Here is a 9270-nt window from a genome sequence, read left to right on the forward strand (position 1 = left end):
CCGGAGAAGCGATGAAGCGTAGCTTAGCACTGGTGATCCCCCCCCCTACCAATTCCTGGACTGACCCCCTGGGACCCCACACACACAAATTGTGTTCTTTACTGTATTCTAAAGAATATACTTTTGGTTTACATAAATATTTTCTGTTTCTACATTGCATTGGTGTTTACAGTGTACTTGTTACCCCTCTCAGCAGATTACTTTCACTGTAGAACATTGTATTGAAATGTAGATATAAGCCTATGAAATACCAAAGAGCTTTAGATTTAGAACAACTGTGTTTACATGGTATATCCAAAAATGTAGTATTATGAATGCAGTGTTTACATTTGATGCAAATGCTTCATTCTGACATGTGTTTATGGCATTTTGAATGCAGTGTTACATTTTGAAGGAGATGTGAGGCATTTTGCATTTTGTGTGTGCAGTTTTGGGAATTGTGTGTAGAGTTTTGAAAAAAAGGAGACAGTTTTGAAAACTTGTGTGAGCAGTTGGAAAAAACTGTAAATGGCAAGTTAAATTACTTACATTGTCAAAGTACACATAAAACAACAAAGGTGGGACCAACAGCAATAAGTCATCAATAATAGTAGTAGTAGTGGAAATGGTATTACCATTAACAGCGAAAACCATATTAATGAGAATAATAATAAATGAAAGCAATAGTAGCAGGCCAGTCTCAACATGACTGAAAAGCTACATGGCATGGTATGAAAACCAAAACAAAAATGCACATATTATTGACGTTACATTGTACTTTTCACTCCTTCGCCCTCCATTTGTCAAATCTGACCATAATTCTATCCTCCTGATTCCTGCTTACAAGCAAAAATGAAAGCAGGAAACACCAGTGACTTGGTCTAAAAAAGTGGTCTGATGAAGCAGATGCCAAACTACAGGACTGTTTTGCTACCACAGACTGGAATATGTTCCGGGATTCTTCCGATGGCATTGAGGGGTACACCACATCAGTCACTGGCTTAATTAATAAGTGCATCGATGACATCGTCCCCAAAGTGACTGTACGTACATACCCCAACCAGAAGCCATGGATTACAGGCAACATTCGCATTGAGCTAAAGGGTAGAACTGACACTTTCAAGGAGCGGGACTCTAACCCGGAAGCTTATAAGAAATCCTGCTATGCCCTCCGATGAACCATCAAGCAGGCAAAGCGTCGATACAGGACTAAGATCGAATCGTTCCACACCGGCTCAGACACTCGCCGGATGTGGCAGGACTTGTAAACTATTACAGACTACAAAGGGAAGCACAGCCGAGAGTTGCCCAGTGACACGAGCCTACCAGACGAGCTAAATAACTTATATGCTCGCTTCGAGGCAAGTAACACTGAAACATGCATGAGAGCATCAGCTGTTCTGGACGACTGTGTGATCTCTCTCTTCACAGCTGGTCAACATTCACAAACAGGTCAACATTCACAAGGCCGCAGAGCCAGACAGATTACCAGGACGTGTAATCCGAGCATGCGCTGACCAACTGGCAATTGTCTTTATTAAGATTTTCACTGATTAATTTTCCCTGATTCTTCAAAGTAGCCACCCTTTGCCTTGATGACAGTGCGCAAAGCTGTCATCAAGGCAAAGGGTGGCTACTTTGAAGAATCTCAAATATAAAATATATTTTGATTTGTTCAACACTTTTTTGGCTACTACATGATTCCATATGTGTTATTTAATCGTTTTGATGTCTTCACTGTTATTCTACAATGTAGAAAATAGTCAAATTAAAGAAAAACCCTTGAATGAGTAGGTGTGTCCAAACTTTTGACTGGTACTGTAGCTCCGTGGCACCCTGTGTTGTTTGGCACCACACCTTTCTCGTTTTGTGTCAAGGGAAAAGTTTATTCTCCTGAACAAACTTCGCATCAACAGGACGATGTAAGCCAGTGTGTCTTCCGGACTGGAGGTGGTAGAGTGGAGGCTGGTGGGTATTGGAGCTTGGGTGGGGCTGGTCTTTGCCGGCGCTACGGTCAGTGGGATGCTGTTTTGTGAGCTGAGGGGAGGGGAGGGGAGGCATGCAGCAGGCAGGGCTGGGGAGGCCTGGATGGATGGAGTGGGCTCCTCTGCCGTGTGAGGGCAGTGCACAGAGTGGTGATCTAGCTGCTCCTGCAGTCTGCCCTCTGTTATCCTTCTCTCCTGCAACTCCTTTCTTAGTGTGGTCAGCTTGTTATTACTGCTTTCCCTGTCTTTATGTAGCTCTGTCACCTCCTTTGCTCTCTCCTTAATCTGCATTTTACGTTCAGATTCCCTCCATTACAGATTCCCTCTTTCTTTGTGGATGGGTAGTGATAGCAGACTGCTGAGCACCATGCAAATAGATGGTCAGTGAGAAACATGAGATTAGACACATCACCGTTTTTGTAGAGTTTCTGGCCTCCCCTTTAGTAGTTTCTGTTTGTGTCATTTTTTGAATTTGTGGGGTAGAGAATGGACTCAGTGCTGAGGTGCCTGTGGGCTCTGCTGCTTCTGCTTTGTTCTGCCACAGATAAACCAATGAGCCAGATATTTTACTGGATGTATAAGTGGGAAGCATCCGGTTGGCGTTTCCACTCACTACCAAAAATTGTGATCAAAGGAAGCCCAGTGGCCTGCAAGTAGGAAAAGATGGAGCAAGATGGATTTTGTCTGACATTCTGCTAATTTTCTCATCAATGATACATTTGATCTCAGTACAGTTTCTGTTCCCAAAACTAGAATCTGTTATGTACATAGTCGACTAAGTTTTGTAGATTTAGTGTTAGTGTTTATCTCATTTGAAAAATGGTTGAGTAACAACTTCTCTCTCTTTCTCTCTCTCTCTGTATGATGGGCTTGTTGGGAGGATGGGGCACTTCCTATTGGCTGCTGATTGTGGCCTGTGTCTCCCAGGGCACCCAAATTCCTCTACTGAAACAATGATAGGAAACTAGAACTGTCGGACTGATGGAGCGATATGGAGAGAGAGAGAGAAGGAGAGAGAAAGAGAGAGAGGTTGTTAATCAACCACTTTTCATTCATCACCTTTGTCCTGAAAGATCCAATACAATCCTTGCCCTATTTTCCTGTTTGGTCTGGACTCCCCCCCCCCCCCTCTCTCTCTATCTCTTTCTTATACCCTCTGTCTCTGCACCTTACTAACTAACGTATCCCTGCACAGCCCCACCTTCATTATTATGGATACTGTTAGGTGAGGTGAGAGAGGGAATGTGAAACTTGGTACATTCAGTACTTACAATGAGGATGAGGAGATAGGGAAAATACAGGGAAATATGGAGAGACAGAGTGTGCGATCTCAATTCGATTTCAATTCAAAGCGCTGTATTGGCATGGGAAACATATGTTTACATTGCCAAAGCAAGATAATAAACCAAATTGAAATAAAAATCAGAAACGAAGAGTAAACATTTCACTCACAAAAGTTTCAAAAGAATACAGACATTTCAAATGTTATATTATGGCTATGTACACTGTTGTAACAATGATCCCTCTCTCTCTCTCAGCCCTCTACCCTACCGGTACATACTTCCTTTATGGACTCCACATACTTCCTGGCCAGCCGCTGGGCTTTAAGTCTGGAACATTTTTGCACATTGTTACAACGAATGGATCGTGCAAACACACACAAACACACACACACACACACACACACACACACACACACACACACACACACACACACACACACACACACACACACACACACACACACACACACACACACACACACACACACACACACACACACACACACACACACACACACACACACACACACACACATACATACATACATACATACATACATACATACATACATACATACATACACACACACACACACACACACACACACACACACACACACACACACACACACACACACACACACACACACACACATACATACATACATACATACATACATACATACATACATACATACATACACATACATACATACATACATATACATACATACATACATACATATACACACACACATACATACATACATACATACATACATACATACATACATACATACATACATACATACATACATACATACATACACACACACACACACACACACACACACACACACACACACACACACACACACACACACACACACACACACACACACACACACACACACACACACACATACATACATACATACATACATACATACATACATACATACATACCCATGTATTTTGTTATTTTTTGTTTTTTAAACAACTAATTGACCAAAGTCGGTTCAATTATTTTTTAAATCCATTTCATTCTGTTTTTTTTCTGTGAGCTCTATGTGAAGATTGCACATTGCACATCTCTAGAGATAAATCAAATCAAGCCCAAACTGTGCAATGTAGTAGGGAGTTGTATTTTCCAACAGGCCAATATTGTCACGACTTCCACCGAAGTTGTTCTGGCGGTGTTCGGAGGTCGGCGTCGCCGGTCTTCTAGCCACCGTTGATTGATTTTTGTCTTGTTTTCCTACACACCTGGTTTCAATTTCCCTCATTTATTGTTGTGTCTTTAACCCTCTGTTCCCCCCATGTCTTTGTGTGGAATTGTTTGTTGTAAGTGCTTGTGCACATGTTACTGGTGCGCGTCGGGTTTTGTACCCATGTTTGTTTATTTCGTTATGCCGTTGGTTTTACAATTAAACTGCTTCAGCTATTCGCCTAAACTCTTCTGTGACTGACTTCCCTGCCACCAGTTACGCACTCCTTACAAATATTCTACATACTTTAGGACAGACAACATAATGGACTATAATCCATTGCGCGCCTACTTGTCCATCTGTGTTTCTTTTATGCTACTTAAGGAGTCAGATGAATTCAAAAGAGACAGAAGAATGCTGATCAAGAGGGACAGAGAGCAGCTGCTTTGCAAGGTGTCTCTACCTGAAAATACATGACCTAAGTGATTGATAGTTGGTATTCAGCAGTCATAAAGTATGCCTTATTTACTTTGAAAAACTACTAAAATAGTGATTTTGTCAGACAGCTTTAAGCAGCAGCTCTATAGAGATGAGATGATGACTTGGGATGAAATAATAAAGTCATCAAATAAAACAAATGTAATAACAACTGAAATTAAAGTAAAGTATTATTTAAAGTAAGTATTTATTAAAGTAAAGTAATGTGAATAAGTTATGGTTAATACGTGATAAGCAGTAATGGACAGTCACTACCATCATGGGACTTTTATTAATGGATTTATTCTGTATTGTTTCAGCATTCAACCGCATAATGCATAGTGCATTTCTTGTTGAAAAATTATTGAAACCGAAATTGAAAACATTGATAATTTTCCAATTATCAATTTGAAACTGAACTGGCCTCAAAAACCACTAATCTAATAGTTCAGCACTAATACGAACACTGGTAGTGATAGCAGTGTCACTCCACGAAATGAGTGCCTTTTGTGAAATCATATCATATGAATAAAGGCTTCAGCATTTTGACATGTCCCTCCTTCAACCCGTGTCACTTCTCTGAAGATTTCAACCCACTTAATCCCAAAATATCCCCAAGTTTCACCATCATTTTAAAGGTCTAGTTACTTTGCTGCTATGACAGTCATTTCTGAAGATGATTATTTATATTCATGTGATTAGTGATGCATTCACGTCTGTCCCTCATTTTTAAGGCCAACCCTTATGCAAACAATTTGTCCCCTTTTAAATTATGGACCATTCCACTAAGTTAAATGATTCACAGCAGGTGACATTGTTTGGGTCCTCTGAACAGCATGGTGGAGAAGGAAGGAAGTCTTCTCTCCCTTTTTGCTCAATTTGATTTATAATTGTTTAACCATCTTTGAATGAGGGGGTCGTGGTCAACAGTCAATCCTGTTCAATATTCATTTAAAGGAAAACTTGAATTGATTTAACTTTGTGTGTAAAATATGTGTAGTTCCTAATTTAATGAACACCTTGTGGTCCCATGCATAACTCTGTTATCGTCAACCCTGTTAAAGGCCCAACGGTAACTTTATCAGTTATACTTGATCAATGATACAATATTGGATTTATCTCTAGTTTGGCAGTTACATAAGTGTCTGTAACAGGGTTGACAGACAGTGTGGTACAAGTGCAGATAAAATGCTTTTATTTCATAGGATTTTAATGCCTGAGATGGGAAAAGGTGTTTTCCCGTAGGCTTAACATGTACTCCATGCAAGTGAATATTGAAAGAAGACATATTTTGAACTGAATTTCTTAAAAGTTTGCCTGTCGTGGAACGTCCCAGCGACATGAACACAAATTGTATAGAGGTATGTGGTAACCAAGAGGGGACAGACAGACAGACAGACAGACAGACAGACAGACAGACAGACAGACAGACAGACAGACAGACAGACAGACAGACAGACAGACAGACAGACAGACAGACAGACAGACAGACAGACAGACAGACAGACAGACAGACAGACAGACAGACAGACAGACAGACAGACAGACAGACAGACAGACAGACAGACAGACAGAGGAAAGCTAACAGGCTGAGTTACAATTTCGAATTCTCCAACTCCCTAGATATGGTCTGTGAAAGCCAGTGTGATTGACAGGTTGTCAGTGACGAGATGCTGTAAACGCAGACTTCCTGTTGCACTGTGGGAAGGAAGTGAACTCCTGACCTCTAATGAATTAGCACAGCCACTTCTCAGGGCACCTCACACTGTTATTTATTTTATATGTTATTTCTAATTATGGCAGGTTTGGTCCTCCATAGACACAGCACTCAGACCAGCAGAACCAGAACCTTTAGCAAATCAATCTGTTAATTTCACACATTTAGCATTATCGGCCTAAAGACCCCTTTTTTGGTCTCTGATTTTTCCAGCACCACTTCCTTTTTTTATGCTGAGTGACTGACAGAGTCAGAGTGGGTCTTACTCACTCTGATGATGTGTGTTTGATTTTGAATGTGAATTTGCGCCACCTCAGCTCAGCCAATCAGAAAACCGAGCCGGCCCATCTTGGTAGTGGGACAGGCCGCTGCCCACTGGTCAGCCAAATGCTCAATATAGATGATTATGACAACAGAGAAATCGTGCAAAAGTCATTAAAAAAACAGGCTCATGGGCCATCTGCCGTGTCCATTATTTATTTACCTTTATAAATATATGATTTTATGTTTGTCAAGTTCGACCACCCCACACCAATAAAAGATGGTCTGGCCATTCTGGCCTTTGCCAGAACTGTCAGAGGGCCAATATGCCCTAAATTTGTTAATAGACCAATAAGAGAGTTCCAAACCTCTCATGGTTGAGAACTTATTGTTTGCTAAGAAGCATTTGTTTCTTGTTTTTTGCCATTTTAATGGAAAACCATAACCGTAGGGTACTTAATTGTTATCCAGAATATTTGATATTGAGATTTTAAAAAAGGGCTGCATTGGACCTTTCAGTGAAAAGACAGGCTGTATAGAGTGCATGAGGCCTGTACAAATTGAATTTCTAATCAGAATTGCAACTCGGCTTAACCTCTACTAATTATCCCTGAACCACTGGTGGTAGGACTGTCTGTCTTGTATATAGATATAAAAATATACACAATTGAATCATTCAAATAGCTTTCCTGTGATTTCGATATGAGAGAGAAGGAAGATGGAAAGGGGAGCCGAAGAGAGTGAGAAAAGAGAAAAAGAGGGGGAGTGAGAGTAAAGAGAAATGGAGTAGGGAGAATTCCCCCTGGTATGACCTCTCTAACTTTCTACAATAACAAACATGAGGTCCATAACCCGTGTCCCCAAGGGCTATGGACTACAATCCTCCAGTCTCCTCTTTCTGACACCAGCAGGATCATATCACATCGAACCTAAACCTTCTACTGCTCGGATAGGAAATACTCTAAATAATCTTTAGACGGAGGGGTTTTCACCATAAGTCTGTTGAGTTACATAACATCGCCCCATCAACAGACAAAACAACATGCTTCATTTGAAATAGTGAGTTAAACAGTACGCAAAATATTGTGTTGGCCACATCCTCTCCACTGGGTGTCACTGTCCGTCAGTTTATAACCATATCTCCTCAAGCACTGCCTGGCGCGCGCACACTTTCGCACCAAAATCATATAAACGGGAATAATGCATTTCTCAATGCCGCCATTGGGATAATGACACACACCTTGGCGCGTGTTTTTATTTGTTAAATCTTTATTACATGCGCTGAAGCCGTGAGAAGAGTTGTTTCGGGTCACAGTGATTATCTCAAAGGAACTTAACAAGGGTCTTTAAATTATATTAAAACAGAATGATGAGAGGATGAAGAAAATAATTTGCACTATCAAGTGTAGGGATGGAAGAATACTTGAGGTTTCATGACTTTGTTTGACCTTTCCCGGAAGGAGAGCCAACCCCGGAATATAATACATTCTGGCTACGATATGGAAAATGTCTGGAACGTTATCAGTGTTACCCGGGAGACCATCAGCGCGCAGATGCCTAGTTATTAAGCACCGACTATGTTTATATTGAAAAATGCCAGTTTTCTCATAGGGTATCACTCACAGACACTCATACATAATGTTGCAAGAGCGATAATAAGTGGATACCTCTTTTTCATGCCCTCACATAAGTCATCGTGACATGCACGCGTTTCGTTTTTACGGAGTGCCTGAAGAATGTAGACCTACATTTCTAGAGCGGAAATATGGAGGACTCCTTTTTCATTACTTAGCTACTTTTCTTTTTTTTACCCAATTGTCGAACTTAGGTCAAATCAAAGATACATTAAAAGAAAATGACTCAAGAAAAATTGAAAGTCACGCAGTAAAATACTATAAATATACTTAAGTATAAAAAGTAAATGTAATGACTAAAATATACTTAAATATCAAAAGTGAATTGTATAAATAATTTCAAATTCCTTAAGCAAACCAGACGGCAACATTTTCTTGATTTTTTAATGGTAGCCAGGGGCTAAGCATTTGTGTTTAGAAAGAACTAAATAAAGGTTCAAATAAAATAATATAATAATAAATAACTAAGTATTTGTGTTTAGTGAGTCTGCCAGATCAGAGGTAGTAGGGATGATCAGGGATGTTCTCTTGATAAGTGTGTGAATTGGACCATTTTCATGTCCTGCTAAGCATTCAAAATGTAATGAGTACTTTTGGGTGTCCAGGAATTTATAAGGGGTAAAAAAGAATACAATTAAATAAAAAAAAGTAGGACTGTAGAGGAGTAAATTCAAATTTGTCAAAAATGTAAATAGTAAAGTAAAGTACAGATATCCCCAAAACGAC

Source organism: Oncorhynchus gorbuscha, linkage group LG03, assembly GCF_021184085.1.
Source record: "Oncorhynchus gorbuscha isolate QuinsamMale2020 ecotype Even-year linkage group LG03, OgorEven_v1.0, whole genome shotgun sequence".
NCBI lineage: Eukaryota > Metazoa > Chordata > Actinopteri > Salmoniformes > Salmonidae > Oncorhynchus > Oncorhynchus gorbuscha.